Source organism: Notamacropus eugenii, chromosome 1 (genome assembly GCF_028372415.1).
Source record: "Notamacropus eugenii isolate mMacEug1 chromosome 1, mMacEug1.pri_v2, whole genome shotgun sequence".
In the NCBI taxonomy this organism is placed as follows: domain Eukaryota; kingdom Metazoa; phylum Chordata; class Mammalia; order Diprotodontia; family Macropodidae; genus Notamacropus; species Notamacropus eugenii.
The window spans coordinates 450,175,735-450,191,634 of NC_092872.1; the positions used below are offsets into that span (position 1 = coordinate 450,175,735).

General features: G+C 40.1%; 1 protein-coding gene across 6 annotated transcripts in view; it reads left to right on the forward strand.

Moving 5' to 3' along the window:
- Positions 1-15,900, forward strand: part of RALGPS1 (Ral GEF with PH domain and SH3 binding motif 1) — a 658,499-nt gene that overhangs the window by 123,957 nt on the left and 518,642 nt on the right. The gene's annotated exons all lie outside the window — the stretch shown is intronic.

The window sequence follows — 15,900 nt, forward strand, 5'->3', positions numbered from 1 at the left end:
TAAGATGAGGATAGGATGTTTGTCCTAAAAAAGCAAAGTCTTAGGAGGCCAACATAACCATTTCCTCTGAATATTTAAAGGGAGATTATGGGAAAGATAATAGAAATAGAGCTAGAATGAACCTTATTCTCTTGTTCAGCCCCTTCCTTGTTCAGGAAGTTGAGACCAAAAAATGTGACTGAACTTACCCAGAGTTACAAAGGTAACTGTCAAAGGCAGCAGAGCTAGGTGTTGAACATGGATCCTCACTCCTGATCCAATGCTTTTACCCAATATGTTGTGCTGCCTCCAATTTAATTAATTTCAATAAGCATTCTATAGTATTTACAATGGGATTAGGCTCGTTTATCTTGACTCAAGATAAACAACTAGAAATCCCAGAGAAGTAGATTTGGGGCTTAGTATAGGGAGACATTTCCTGACATCATTAGGTGTCCAACAACAGAATGGTCTCCTTTGTGGGATAGTGAACTCACTGTCCTTGGAAGTCTTCAGGCAAAATCTGGATGATCATTAGTTCTCTAACAAGTGTTAGAGTAAATGTAGTGGGGATTCTGGCTCACAAAGGAGTAGGTCAGATAAGCTCTGATATCCTTTCTAGCTTTGAGATTCCATGACTGTGATTCTGTGTAATGTCCAGGAATTGAGAAAAAATGATCCTTGAGTTGAGGGCTTACATTTTTGGTTATTTTCCTTTTTAATAGTCTGATGACTCAAACTATTTGGAAAGATAGGCTTATATTTTAACATGATGCCAGACTAAGTGTTTTGGACTTCCATGGATTTATATTTCATTTGTTTTTCATATGAATAAATAATCTTGAAAAAGTGGAAAGAGCACTGGGTCTGAAATCAGAGGGTCTGGGTTCAAATCCCATTTTCACTACTATAACTTATGTGATCTAGTGAAAGGACCCTAATATATCTGGACTTTAATTTCCTTGTCTGGAAAATTAAGGGTTTAAACTCACGACCTCTAAGATCACTTCTGGTTCTAAATTTATGTTTTTACACAGCCATCTTCTGTAGCCCAAAACAGAATGAGGAAGAAATTTCCTGTTATTCATCTTATAATTATTAATTATACATATTTATACATACAAGTCATTTTCCTCTAAACAACTCCAGGAGGTAGGTCATTAAAGGATTATTACCCTGTTTTACAGATTAGAAAATTGAGGCTTGAAAAGGTTAAGGGGCCTTTGGATAGTATTTTTGCATTTATCTAGTCCAGTCTCCCATGGATTACTTCTTGGAATTAGAAAAAAATCCAGTTATTCTTAGGCTCATGTCTATGGGGAAGATTTGTTTTTATGGTTTATGTCCGCAGTAATTCTACAATTCAAAGTTAATTATGAAATGTTTTGTTCTTAGACCCACAGTGAGCAAAATTCTCTAACAATGGGCTGAAGTTAAGTGCCCAGCTTTGACCTGGAGAAGGTCTCTCTCTCCTTGGTAGTTCCTATTGTACCATCATGCACCAAACAAAGGGGCACCAAACAATACAAGGCAGGATTAACAATAGACGTTTATGAGAAATTATATTAAACCTAGTAACTGTATTCTTTAACAGAATAAAAACACAATTAGATGGAAATAAGGCAGGGATGAGGTAGGGACCAAGGTTATATCTTTTATCATTCCTGCTACTGGAGTGAGCACCCCTGATTACAACAGTCCTACAGCTCCCAATTTATCTATTGAGAAGTCATTTCTCATGGCTTTGAAGAGGGGAACTGCAGATGAGGCAAACACTAGCCGTTGCCATCAGTGTACTGTTGCCATGGGATGGCTGCCCCCTCTCTCTTCTCTCCTCGTTCTCCAGAGTCCCCTAAATGGGGCTAGCCCATTTATGAAAAATATCTTTCCTTTTATGTAAGGGTTAGTTTTGCATTAGTCTTTTTTTCTTCCCCAACTGGGAAGAACTGCAGATCCCAGGGTGTTTGTAGCCAAACTGTCCCTTGCCAGAGATGGTCATAGAAGGTATCTCACAGGTCATTCATTCCAGTCTCCAGAATCTTTTTTATAATATCCCCAGTGTTTTCTCATCCATCTTTTTAGTCTTAAGAGTGCTAATCTGACCCAGTTTACATACTTGGTGGGCAGTGTCCAGGCTGTTACCTTTGCTGATAGTTAATTATTAGCTCTTCTCTTGAGAACATTTGGTAGAAGAAAAGGAAGGTACTTTCTAGGAGTTCTCTCCTCATGGAGCAGACTTTAACCTTTTTCATTGTTTCAGAACTTATAGGGTATAGCAGCATACAGATCCTGTTAGGACATAACTGGGCACATCTACAATAGTTATATGAGACACAACTAAAAAGATAGAGTTGTAACAGCTACTTAAATAGCCCTCACCACCATTAGTTTATCTGAACAAGCCATTGGGTTTTAGTATTGAGTGCTTAGTAGACAGCAAATTTATTGACTTAGCTTATGTTTACAAATTGATACTGTAATATTATACAGTCGAATCTTAACCAGCTTCCAAAGATATTGTTATAGTGTGTCTCCAGTTCTTATATGTATTGGACTAGGTGGTGTAATGCCAATGAGATGCCCATAGCAACCACTATGAATATGCATGCATATTTCCTGGCTAAATTTGCAAAATATAATAAACTCTTCCTTAAAGGCAAAACCAAAATATTTATTTGGGATATCATTAGAGTAACAGGAGGTAAGATTTAACAGAGTACTTATCACTAATCCAGGGAGCACCAACATCTTAAACCTTCTTTCTGTCAGGCCTCCCCACAAAAACGAGTTCCCCTAGACAAATTCCTACCTCCACCCACTCACAGCTTGCTTCTCTCTCTCTTCTCTGCCTGCTCTTACTCTCTGCTTGTGCTCCCTCTCCTCCTTGGGCAAGTTTCTCCTAGTCTGACCTCCATATGACCCAGGCTCCATATGACCACAGGCTCCTCGTATTAGGCCTATTAATGGGTGAGGAAGATCTTCCTGTTCTATTAACATTACAGATGGAAAGATTCACAGAAAACCCATGATTGAACCTCACCTCTGCAATCTGTGTGACCCTAGGCACATAAATTTACAAATGAGTTCTCAGTTTTTTTTTTCCTTCTGTAAAAGAGGGTTTTGAACTAGATGATCTGTGAAGTTCCTTCTAGCTCTAAATCCCACCATCCTATTAGTGTATGACCTTGGTTCAGTCATATGCCCTTTCTTCTTCAACCACCAGTTGAAAGTGTTGAATTAGGTAATTGCAAGATCATAGATTTGTATCTAGAAGTGATCTTGGAGGTTATCTGGTCCAGAGGTTCTTTACCTTTTTTGTGTGTCATGGACCCCTATTGGCAGTCCAGTGATGCCTGTGAAGCCTTGCTCAGAATAATGTTTTTAAATGCATAAATAAAATACATAGGATCACAAAGGAAACAAATTATATTGAAATAGTTATGAATATATTAAAAGCAAGTTTATGGACCCCACATTAAGAACCTCTCATCTACTCGAACATTCTCATTTTACAGACAGGGAAACTGATCCTGAAGGGTTAAATAATTTGCATTTAAGCCAGAACTTGAAGTAAGGTCCTCTCACTCCAAATCTCATTCCCTTTACACTGCTCTACTCTGTCTTTTCCCCCCAACAAACAACTGTCTTTGGCATTAGCTATAAGGTCACTGCAAGCTCTAATAATGAAAATAAATATATAACCAATGAAGTCCCTTCCAGCTTTAATATTTTATGCTTTAATATTTAAAACCACTTTCTTCATTTTCTCCTCAAAAGAACAATATCTGACTCCCCTTTGCAACTTCCTCAGTTCCATTGTGACACCATCCTTAACTAATGCTAAATTGAGACTTCTTAAGCCCCAATTCCTGCCAGGGCTATTATTTGGTTCCTTTTCTGCATAATACCTCCTTTCCCTACCACAGAGGTGGACTTATCAGTTATTTCTTACCAGCACATTAGGGAGGTTGTGTTCCACATAGCTTGGGAGGGTCATGACCCCAGGCAGGAAGCACAACTAAGGGTGGTTAATGGACTATATTTAAAGCAGGGTTCCTAGGATGTGATTTTGATGGAGTGAGAATTACTGAGAGGGTCTGTTTTTCCGCTCAGCCATGTTCCTGCCAGCAGCTAGGGTTCAGCTGGTCAGCACCATCCTTTAAAGATGAAAATTTATGATGCTCATCACTACCTGAGAATGGAAATGTTGTCTGACATGACGGCAGCTCATTTTGATGTGCCAGGGGCCTTCCCCATTTCAAGAGCTATAAGAGCAAAAACATAAGACTTAGAGGAAGCCATGCAGACGATGAGTTCAGGGTTGGCAAAGAGTAAGGAAAATGCAAGCATGCAAACACCACAGTGTAGCTGCCCAATTCTCTGGTGACTAAAACAAGTGACTAATTTTATCGGGACTTGGCGAGTTAACACAGATACAGAGGCAGTGTAATTACTCACAGCTGTGTTTAATTTCTACATTGTGTGAAATTCCTGATGGCATAGGTTCTGCAGTGCCTTGGTCAATCCTAGCATAGCAGGGTCTCACTTCATGTGAAGGATGAACTAGAGGGGAGCAAGGAGCAAAGGTGAGAAGATGTGTTAGGACTGCAGTAGGCCAGGCAGGTGAAAATGAGAGGATATAATAAAGTGGAGGTATTTGGAAACACACAGAGAGAGGATAAGTAGCAGGAGAAGTCATGGAGAATGATGATAATAATTCAGATTTCTGTTTTGATTTAAGGTCTCTAAAGTGATTTCCTCACAGCATATCTGAGAAGTCAGTGGTATTAGCATTACTATCTCCATTTTATAGAAGAGGAAACTGAGGCTGAGAGGGTTGAAGGGTATTAGCCCAACTCATGAAGCTAGTAGTTTTTAAGACTTGAACCCTAGTCTTGTGACTCCAGGCCACTTTTCTTTTTGTGCCTCTGTGCTGCTTGAATGTTTCTTGGTTATTCTAGAGCTGTGTGATGACTTCAGTCTCATGAAGTTCAGAGGAAACTTAATAGTGAAGTCTTTTGGGGGAGTACTAGGGAGGGAGCAAGATATGTCCGATTTGATATCGTGTCTTTCCCTTTCCCTGGAACATTAACCATCAAATGAATTCACAATTACATAGAATTCCCAGGGTGTGGAACTAAATCCTTCACGTTTCAGAGTTGAGTTTAAAATGTCAGAACTGTTTGTATCATTATGTTGAGGTTGTTGAATCACTTCAAGAGAAAACTGTTCTTAAAATGGGTTTAAAGTCAGACAGCAGTGTCTGCTCACTTCCTGGCAGGGGATCCATGAATACACAGCACTCAGCAACATACTGACCTCCACTGCTTCTGTAGCCAAACTCCTCCAACCTCTACAAAGAGAACATGATTTCATCCTCCTATGGTGCCTGTCATTCTCAGAGAGAAAATAGAAGAGATATGGAAGCCAGTGGTCAAAGGGAGGATGAACTAACAAGTTACTTCTATATGCTTTGCACGTAGTAGGTACTTAAAGAATGTTTACTGAATTGAAAACTCAATGGTGTATTCATAGTAGATATCCAGCAAATATTTCTTGATCCAAATTCACCAAGCATTTATTAAACAACTGCTGAATATAAGAACACTGTGCTAGGTACCGAGGGAAAAGAATAGCTGAGATAGAGTCCATTCCTTCATGGAGCTCACATCCTAGTGAGAAGATATGGCACTAATTTTAATTACTAGTTCCTAATAAAAGCCCTAGAGAGCATTGCATAACTCTTATGATTATGTGAGTTCTGAAGGGAAAAGTTGTAACTGACTAGGATCATCAGGGAAGCTTCATGTTAGAGATGGCATTTGAATTGAACATTAAAGGATATAGATGTAGAGAAGGAGAAGAAAACCTTTCTAAACATAGAGAAAAGAAGGTGTACAGGGAATGGCAAGTAGTTCAGTCATCTGAGATGTAGAGTCTCCATAGGGGAAGAAAAAGCTGAAAAGGTGAGAATGGAGGTTTTGAATAGCAGGCAACAGAGTCTGACTTTTATTCAGAAGGTAATAGGGAACTGCTAGATATTTTTGAGTAGAGGAGAGATATAACCAGATCTCTGCATAAGAAAGACTAGCATGGCATCATGTGAAAGAAACATTACAAGGGGAAGAGAAGAAGACCTTCCATCGTTGGAGTCCCCTATTAATAAGGCCATATTTGTTCCTTGCGTTGAATTACTTGGTATTGCTATATACTTAGGTGGCAAGAACTTCTTTTCTGAGTCTCCCAACCCAGAAACCATTTTGCATGAATCACCACTGTCTGTTATGTAAGGAAACCAAAGGATAAAAAGAAGGACTGGTTAGACTAGTAGGAGAAGAACCGAGAGAGTGGTGTCGTTGAGGCCAAGAGAGTATCTAGGAGGAGGGAATGGTTGATTTTGCTTTTAAAAGTTGCTGTTTTTATGAGATATTCTAGCTTTTATTGCCCTCCAGTACATGCAGAATGAAAGTCCATGCTGTCCCTTTGGTTGTCCTGATATGATGATAAAGGATGCCTTCACTAATAAATCCAGAGTGCACTGTACCATTCTGAGAGCCACATTTTAGGGAGGACTGTGACAAACCGAAGTGTGTCCAGTAGAGGGTGGACCAGAATGTAGAAGGAGACTGAACCTATCAATGAGGATCTTTTGAAGTAAGGAGACCTTCTTATTCATGAAGAGAGAAGATGAGGGAGCCATGATTGTTGGCTTGAAGTATCTGAAGGGCTTTCATATGAAAGAAGGACTAGATTCATTCTAATTGGCTGTGAAGGAAAGAGGAAGGAGCAATGGAGAGATGTTTCAGAGAAGGGGTTACAAGGGAAAAATCCCTTATAACAACAGCTGTTCAACAGTGGAATGGACTTCTTTGGGTAGTGGTGAGTTCCCAGTCACTGAAGGCCTTCAAGCAAAGCTAGATGGCTATTTGTCATGGGTCTTGTAGAAACGATCCTTGCTTAGGTAGGGATTAAATGATATGACCCAAAGATGCCTTCCAGCTTTGATAGTCTGGTTCAATATGTTTACTCCATATACCATTTCCCAGACTGGTCATTTCACAATTACATTGTTTCAGATCATTACCCAACCTTCCCTTAACATTGAAAACAAAAAACAAACACTCCACAGTAACATCATTTGGACCATGTGACTGAAACCAGCTAGGCTCTCCCCAGCATTCATTTCTCCCTTGAGATGACTCCACCCCATTCAACGTACATCAACTCTGGCACTACCCCCTGCCCTAGAAATATATGTTTTAATTTATCAGAATGTTCCTGTGGTACTTGCAGCCCTCAGTAACATCATTTTGCCTAATATTACACTTACAAAAGACCAATTAATGACATTGGGATGGGGGTGGGGTGGGGCACTGGGGTGGAGAGGAGTCCCTGTAAGGACAGGAAGTATTCCTCTTGAATGGCAGTTGTCCCATCTGTCCACGAACCCTGCCAAGCTCTGCAGGATAGGCAGGCAAGGGGGGAGGATCTATGTTTAGAGAAAAAGACTTAGTTGAAAAAATGTTTGGCAATAAAACAAGAGTTTCCCAAAAGCTTCTGAGGAATTTCTATTTTAATCCTTCATTATAGCTCTGACCCAAGGACAGTTGGCCTTTGTTTGAATGTTTTGGGTGTTGAGCTTAGACTGATGAGTTAAAAGAATGGAAATTTTGACTGTCATTTTTTGTAGGTAATGCTTACTGTGTTAATGACCTGTTCTCAGTACAACAGGCCTCAGGTTCCCACATCAGGAGACTCATAGCCAAATGGGCCTTGATATTTCTCACATATAACACTCCAAAGTCTCCCTGCCTGCTCTCCATGCCTGAAATGCCCTCCTTCCTCACCACCTCCTTTAAGAATCACTAGTTTCCTTTAAATCTCAGCCAGAGGGCAATATTCTACTGGAGGATTTTTCTAATCATTCTAGCTACTAGTGGCCCCAATTACCTTGTATCAGAGTATTTGTTTTAGGTATATATGTGTGCATGTTGTCTCCCTTGACAGAATGTACACTTCTTGTGGATGGGGACAGTTTCATTTATGTCTTTATGTCTATTGCCACATAGAGGGTGACATGTGCGGTTGTGGTGTTTGTTCTTCATTCTTAAATGAATGACATCAAGGCGATGATGACATGACTTACAGCTGACTTTGATTTGAGTGAGGGAGGGCTGTGCAAGGTCATCAGTCTCACTTTCTCCTCCAGAGCTGTCTAGGTCCAGTGGCCAGATATTCATCGCAGGCATGTATCAGACACATAGAAAATGCTTAATAAATATTTGTTGGTTGATTGATGATAGCTTGGACCATAGTCTTTCTTCTTGGTAGGAATCTCTTCCTTGATTTCTTTTAGTTAAAATCTTGCTTCCTTTCCTTTTTGCCCTTCTAGTTGATAGGGGTTCAATAGTAATTCATGTGTTTAGTTCATGTTAGGCTCTTAGCATTTCTATTTAGAAGGGTCTTTAAGAGATCGTCATGTCCAACCCCTTCATTTTTATAGCTAAGAGGAAAGAAGAGACTTACCCAGAGGCTACATAGCGAGAAAGCTTAGTCTTCTGTCTCCAAATCTAGCATGTTTTTTGCTTTGTTGTTGTGTTCATCCTTCGTTGCTGAAGAAGACCATGCCATCAGAGAAATGATGACATGACTTACACTTGACTTAGTTTTGAGTGAGGGAGGGCTGTGCAGGTCACCAGCCTCACTTCTTCTCTGGAGCCATCTCAAAGTTGTTTCAATGCTCACTTTTTAAAGTCTTCTCTAAGACATTTGGCTTAAAAATAAAAGCCTCCATTCCTGTCTCAGTTTTACAATCTGGTGTGTTCAGCACAGTTCTCACTTTTAATTTTCTATAGCCAATCTCTGTACTATAAGACTCTGAAGATACCTACCCCACCCACCCACCCAGAGGTTCACCTTGTTCAATGGACACCCCACGCTTTGGAGTTAAGTGAATTTTACAAAGTAAGCTGTGTTCCCCAGACCTCAGTTTCTACTTCTGTAAAAGAAGGGTGCTGGTCTACACATTCTCTAATAGCCCTTCCAATTCTAATACTCTGTTTTAAGGTCTCTTCTGGTTCTGATATTGTCAAGTACCCTGCCCCTTTGACCTTTTGTATAGATGTTGTGTAACTGCTGACAGAGCAGGCATTCCCGAGAGCGGAGATCAGTTCTGGAGATGCTTCACAGACCCTGTTTATCTCTGATTCTCCCAGGAGAAGTGCTTGGCCCTGGGAGAAGCAGGGAAAAATTTGCCTGCAGGAATTAATTTGCAAAGAAAATGTTAGTTTCTGTGACATTATTTTAAAAAAAAATACACTATCTTCCTAGGCACTTACTTGTTTTGTTTGCTTGGTCTTTTGTTTTAAGAATGTTAACAACAGCAAAAGTAATAAATGATCCACATTTATATAGTTCATTAAGAGATACAAAATAATTTTCTCACAGCAACTGAGCAGCATAATTATTATTAACTCTGTTTTATTTAGAAGGAAATTGAGACTCAGAGAGGGGAAAGTTCAAAGCTCTGGATCACACAGTTCATCAATCAGAGCTGAGACTCAAACCCAGGTCTCTGGGCTCTAAAGCCAGGGTTTTTTCATTCTTTTTGTCCCTGGCCTTAATTTCCCTGGACTTACCAGCCATGGAAACTGGAATTCTTGAGGGGTAACTGATTGTCTTAATAAAGCTTGAGTGAGATTTGGCTTTTTAGGTATGGGATTGGAGGGGTAGGGGAAAGGGAGGTAGGTGGAGGGGTATTGGTAATTGATTGCTACTCAAACCCCTTCAGTGAAAAGAAGGGACTCTCAGCCTGTAGGATTTTCTTTGGCAGGGTAACTAAGGGCATTTTGGTTTTACTCAGTTTCTTCATTTAGCTGAGTAGGGAGGCTACTGAGGACCTTACAGTAATGTGGTGGGTATTTATCACTGTTCAACTTGGGAATGTGCCCAGGGGAGGGAATGTATCAGGAACCTAGAGTTGCTTGTGCAAACTCAGTGTATGGGGCCATGTAGGAGCCCCCAGGATGTACTCTTTGATATTGGGATAAATCTGTGATGGTGAGTATATATGGTGTGTATGAGGTATTATTAATAGATGTAAAAGATAGTAGATAGGTGACTCTCTTAAAAGAGCTCTGTCTGGCTCAGGTTTGGACCAGCTCTGGATGTTTAGCTAGACACTACCTCAGGAAGACAGACTCATCCTTCATCATCTAAGAATGTAGGCTTGCAATTTACTCTAGGCATCTCTGCAGTTTGCAGGATGTTTAGTCATGTGGTACATATATACATGGTCCCAGGTGTGGCATTTGAGGCCTTCTGGAATGAAGGCATGAAATTAGGCATAGCATGGTGAATGGGAAACAACCTGACCTTGAAGTTAGAAGATCTTAATTCCAATTTTGGTTTTGTCAATAATTTGTTGTGTGACCTTGGGCAAGTTTTTCTTCCTCACTAGGCCTCAGTTTCTCCATGTGTAAATGAGGAAATTTTATTAAATGATTTCCTAAAGTGCCTTCTAATGTTCTAGGATTTTTAACTCAATCAGTTGAAAGGCCCTCTGTTTATAGTATAACTCAGTGTTTGAAAAACAAACCACAAACCGGTTCTTCTTCCTTATAGTTGTCAACTGAACATGTGAAATGCAAAAGGACTAAAAATCATGGATGAGAGATGACTTCTTATTTACAAAATAAAGAAAAATTCAACCAGCCATTTGTTCATTTTAATCTTAGGTATAAACCCCTCTTTTGCCACTACCTTAGTTCAGCTCACTGCTAGAATATTTTCATAGTTTTTCAATTGGCCTTTTCCTCCCTCCTCTCCCCTACCCCATATATTCCCTCTTAAATTCCCCTCTCTGAATACTTTACCAGTTTCCCCAACACTGTTCTGGTGACATCATTCCCTTACTCAAAAACCTCCAGTGAATTCCTTCAAGTTACCTGCTAAATAAACTATAAACTCTTGACTCTGGTATTCCAAGTTCTTGGCTCCAAAATACCTGTCCAGCCTTCTGTCATACTATTCCCCTCCATGTACTGTTATATTCTTGCCAAACTGAATTATTCTCCATTCCCCATTCACTTCCTAACCTCTCTTTTCTCTTTTCCTTTGCTTTTTGTTACCTGCAGTTTCTGGAATGAACTCCCTTATAATTCCTACCACTCCTGTATCCATCTGTTGATGTCCCTCCATTCTTATGTGGCCCAAATTATAGTTCACTGTCTCCGTAAAGCCTTTCCTGTCTCCCCAGCTAAAAGTGATTTTTATCTCTTCATATTTTTAGACCTCTGAACTTTGTCTAAATCTCCCCTACTCCTGTCCACCCTTCCATCATAGTTGTCTGTAAATTTGTCCCTCTCCCCATTGAAACATAAGCACCTTGAGAAAAAGGTCTTTGTCATCTCTCTCATTGTATTCTCAACGTCTAGCACAATCCTTTGTTCAGCCCCCTTTTAATCCCCTCCCCTGCCTTACACAGTCATCTAGCCTTCATTTCTCTTATCCCACTGGATATTCATGTATCTCTGTAGGAAGGGTATTATCAACTTAGCAACTTCATTTTCTAGTTGATGAAACTTTGATCGAAAGGAGCATAATGACTTACTTAAGGTTGTATACCTAGCAAGAGGCAGAGACCAGACCTTAATGTAGGTTGTCTTTCCACCTCCAGCCTCTTTCCATTAGGCTCATGCTACTTCTCTGGTATTTGACCAGTTACCCAGTAATGCCCATTTCCCCAGAATTTTAATACTTATAGGGGATTATCTTTACAAAAACTCCGTGAGGTAGATTATGTGAATATTATTTTACCTACCTCATAGGAAAGGCAACTGAGGTTCAGAGAGGTTAAGTGAAAGATCATAAGAATTTAGGGCTGGAAAGAACTTTGGAGAAAAACTAATCTATCCTGAGGAAACAGAGACCCAGAGAGGAAAAGTGACATAAGGATCTGGTCTATGGTCAATAAATATTAGACTGAGGGTTCCAAATCCAGGCTCCCTGGTTTCAGCATCCTTCTTTTTCTGTTTTTTGGAGGAGGAGAATGTTGAGAAATGGCCTCTGTTCTCCAAAGGAGGGACAAGAAAATCCATGTGACAATAGCCAACGTTCCAAGGACTTGGCTTTAGGACGTACTTGAATCTAAAGCCCACCTTCAGGCCTTGCTAGTTGTATGTCTATAGGCAAGTCCCTTCAACTCTTTTTTTTTTAATTTATAAAGCTAAGATACCATTTTCATTTCCTAAATCAGGTAGTGACATTATGAAGGGAACACATAGTAAATCTTACAGCATATAGAAATGTTGCTATTATTATTATTATCGTTTTTACAACTCTCATATGTGAGTCATGTAAACAACCTAGAATGATCTTTACTTTGCAACAAAAGACCCTGTGTTGTGGTCCCTGCCAGGAACTAGAACAGGAATTGTGTTCCAACCCCAGTTCCTTCCCTAGAGGGTTGGAAATAAGGGCATAAGTGGGTAAAAACTATTTACAGGGACCCCAAAGTCTGAGAGAGGTACGTTTGGGGATAGACCTTTTCAGGCATGGTTGAACAGGGGAAAAGGAACCCACAGATACACCTAGGGGACTGAAATTCTAGGTGAGCCAACTCTATCTGAACCCAAGTTTTACATAGAATCAGAAACCTGTGCCTGATAAAAATGTATATGCTTCTGAACTTTCATATTTTCTTCCTTAGTTTCCTAGTAAAAGCTCCTTCTAAAAAATTCCAACTTTATTTCAGCTGAAACTAAAAATTTTTTTCCTATTTTTGGATTAGTATGTATGAGATGGGACATGGTACAGTGTGCCTCTGTGCAGAAGCAGATTAGCCAATGGGTACGTTAAGTATTTTCCTAGTGTTATTTTGGGTTTCTCTCTCTCTCTCTCTCTCTCTCTCTCTCTCTCTCTCTCTCTCTCTCTCTCTCTCTCTCTCTCTCTCTTTTTGTCTCTCTCTCAGCAGAGCATTTACTCTTTTATGGGTGGGGGCAAGGGGAAGAGATGGTAGCATGAAAACCAAAGCAGTAACTTCTCAAGAGTGGAAGAGAGGGAAACATGGCACAGTGTACAGAATGCTGAACTTGAGTCAGAAAGACCTGGATTTTGTGGCAAGTGAAAGGTGAATGACTGAGCAAGAAAAGGTTTGATCTTCTGAACATATGGATTTATTAAGCAATACATGGTAATTATCCAACAAACCAGGACCAGACCTCCACAGTTTAGGCCTGGACTTTGAATACAGGGGCAGACAGACATTTATACATTAAAACAATAAATCAAATAAGGCCAATCAATTAAAAGGAAACAATACAACATTAGGCAATCTGATTTCTGATTGGAGGAAAGATTAAGAACTTTTCCAAGTTTGGAGGGGAAGACTTAATAGGTACAATTCCCTGATTTCAGAAAAAGAAGTGTCCCACTTCTCCCAAGTGTCTGTAAATAATCAAAGGAACATGGAAACAATAACTGACTGATCAGTATGGAACCAGTTTTCAGATAAGATATATGGGTTGCTTGAGATACAATTGTGAGAACACCCCTTGCATCAATCTTTGGATCAAATCCTGGTCAGAATAACCTAGATTCTTAGTTAAGGGTCTCTAAGCAGAATGGAGAGGTGGCCCTGTTTCCCAGTCATGCAGGCTGACTTCAAACAATGTAATAAGATTTTCTCATGAGACAGAAATTGGACTAGACCCATAACTGAGTGAAAACTAAGCTGGCTCCAGAATTGAGTCACAAGATGGAGTCAGTGTGGTTCACTTAATTCCTAAAATTAACCACTTGGTATGCTAATCTCTTCAATTCCCTCAGTTTGAAACCTACCTCGGACATTTACTGTTTGTGTGACCCTGGGTCAGTCACTTAAAATCTGTGGGCCTTAGTGTCCCCCTTTGCAAAATGAGGGTGTTGGACTTGATCACCACTAAGGTCTCTTCCAAATCAAAATATCTGATTATGATCTGCCTGGTATTTGAACTGGCTGAGCACCAACTGGTTGATTCCTTGTTTTGGGATCCAGATTCACCACATCAGTCATGCATACTGAGTTTTTATTTTACATGTGCAGCTAGACAGGGAAACTGAGGGTAAGGATAGAAGAGCATTGGTATTAGGATCAGCAGGGTTAGGAAGGGGATGTGAGCCCTCAATACATACTCCAGAACATAAGGCCCAGGAAGACAATGGAGGTGGAGGAGAATGGTCGATTTCCTTGTTTCCTAGGGTGCTTCTTTTAAAAAGAACTTTCTTTGGAGGGTGAAACAGGGAGGGTACTTTCTATTACTGCTCTTGTTATCGTTGTTAGCAAGATCAGTTGATATGGGAGTGGCACAGGCATACCACCTTATTACTATAATCAGTTTAATTTCCTATCAGTGGGAAAGCTCTCTAAATGCTCTTGTTTGCAGATGACTGTACTGAGTGCATCTTGCTCTGAGAACTCCAAGGTCTCATGAAAGATCTATAGTCATTCAATAGAGATCAGTCTATCAGTATGGGCTGAATTCAGCTCTTCCTGGCTGCAGGCCCAAAGCTCTATCCACTGCACACCTAGCTGCCTAAGTTTAAGAGGTCTGCCCTTAGCAGCAGTGGTTTCAGACTAGAGGCCTGATACTATATACTGGGTAGGAAACAGGAACAGAAGCAAGTATCAGCCATGTGACTTTTAACACAGGGTAGGGTCTTAGATTTAGCCTGCGACCCAATCTGAGGCCTGCAGCTAACTGACCTTGGCAGAGAACTCAGACCAAGGGGGGCCTGCCATTCTGCCACTGACCCTGAAGAACTTTCCAGCCAACTGGCAGGGACTAGGGACAACATGAGTCTGCTGGACCTTCAGTCAGAGACAAGCCTGTCTTTGGGTTACACAAACCTAAACCTGTATCAAAAGTTGCCAAAACTGAAACTAGAAGGAAAGTCATCAGACTTTACTCTAGATCATACCTCTTTGAGTGCAATGAAACTTTACAGGTCCCTAGTCTGGGCCATTCCTTTGATCCTTAAAGAATATTATACTCAACACCCAGAGAAAGCAGTAACTGAACCCCAGAAAATGCTAGTCTATACCCCTAAAGGTCTAGACATTTCCTCCATAAGTACACAGAGTCAAGCCCTAACATAAAGTCCCAGGTTGGGAAGTAAGGCTTGATGTCAGGAAGTATGAAGAATGAATAAACAAAAATAAAAACATACAGCAATGACACCAAGACCCACACCATGAAGAGCTGTTAGAAGTAAGTCTCCAAAGCATCTGTAAGCAAAGTAAACAAAACAAAACAAAAAACCCCAACAATTCACAGTCTGGACACAAAGTCAATTAGAATTCATGGGAAAAATCAAGGAGGAAGTTTTTTTTTTTAATATGAAAACATAATTTTGGAAGTGAATTGAGGGCATCAGAGGAAAGAAATGAGAGGTATGGAAGAAAAACTTGGAAAGAGAATTAACTGAGTAATACAAGAGGTACAAAGTGGACCAAATGGAAGTTAGTGACTCCACAAGACAAGAAATATTAAATTCAAAAGACTGAAAAAAAGGAGAAGAAAATATATATCCCATATTAAAAAAGCTGACCTGATAAGCAGATCAAGAAGAGATAATTAAAAATATTTGGATTAGGCAGAGCCAAGAGTACCAGGAGGGAATACAACTAAGACCTCTCCAGCATAACTCCTTTTGGAATATCCAAGAGAATATCCTGTTTGGAATATCCAAGAGAAAACTCACAGTGAATCATATTTCCAGACCATTTCATCACAGGAAGACAGACAAGAAAGTCTATGGATACTGAAGATGGGGGTCTTTGTCAGGGTACAGTGTGTAGAGCATTCCAGTGCATGGGCACTAAAAGAGGACCAAGGCTGGGCCTAAGTGCAATATGGGGGGGCAAAGTCTATTGTAGGGTAT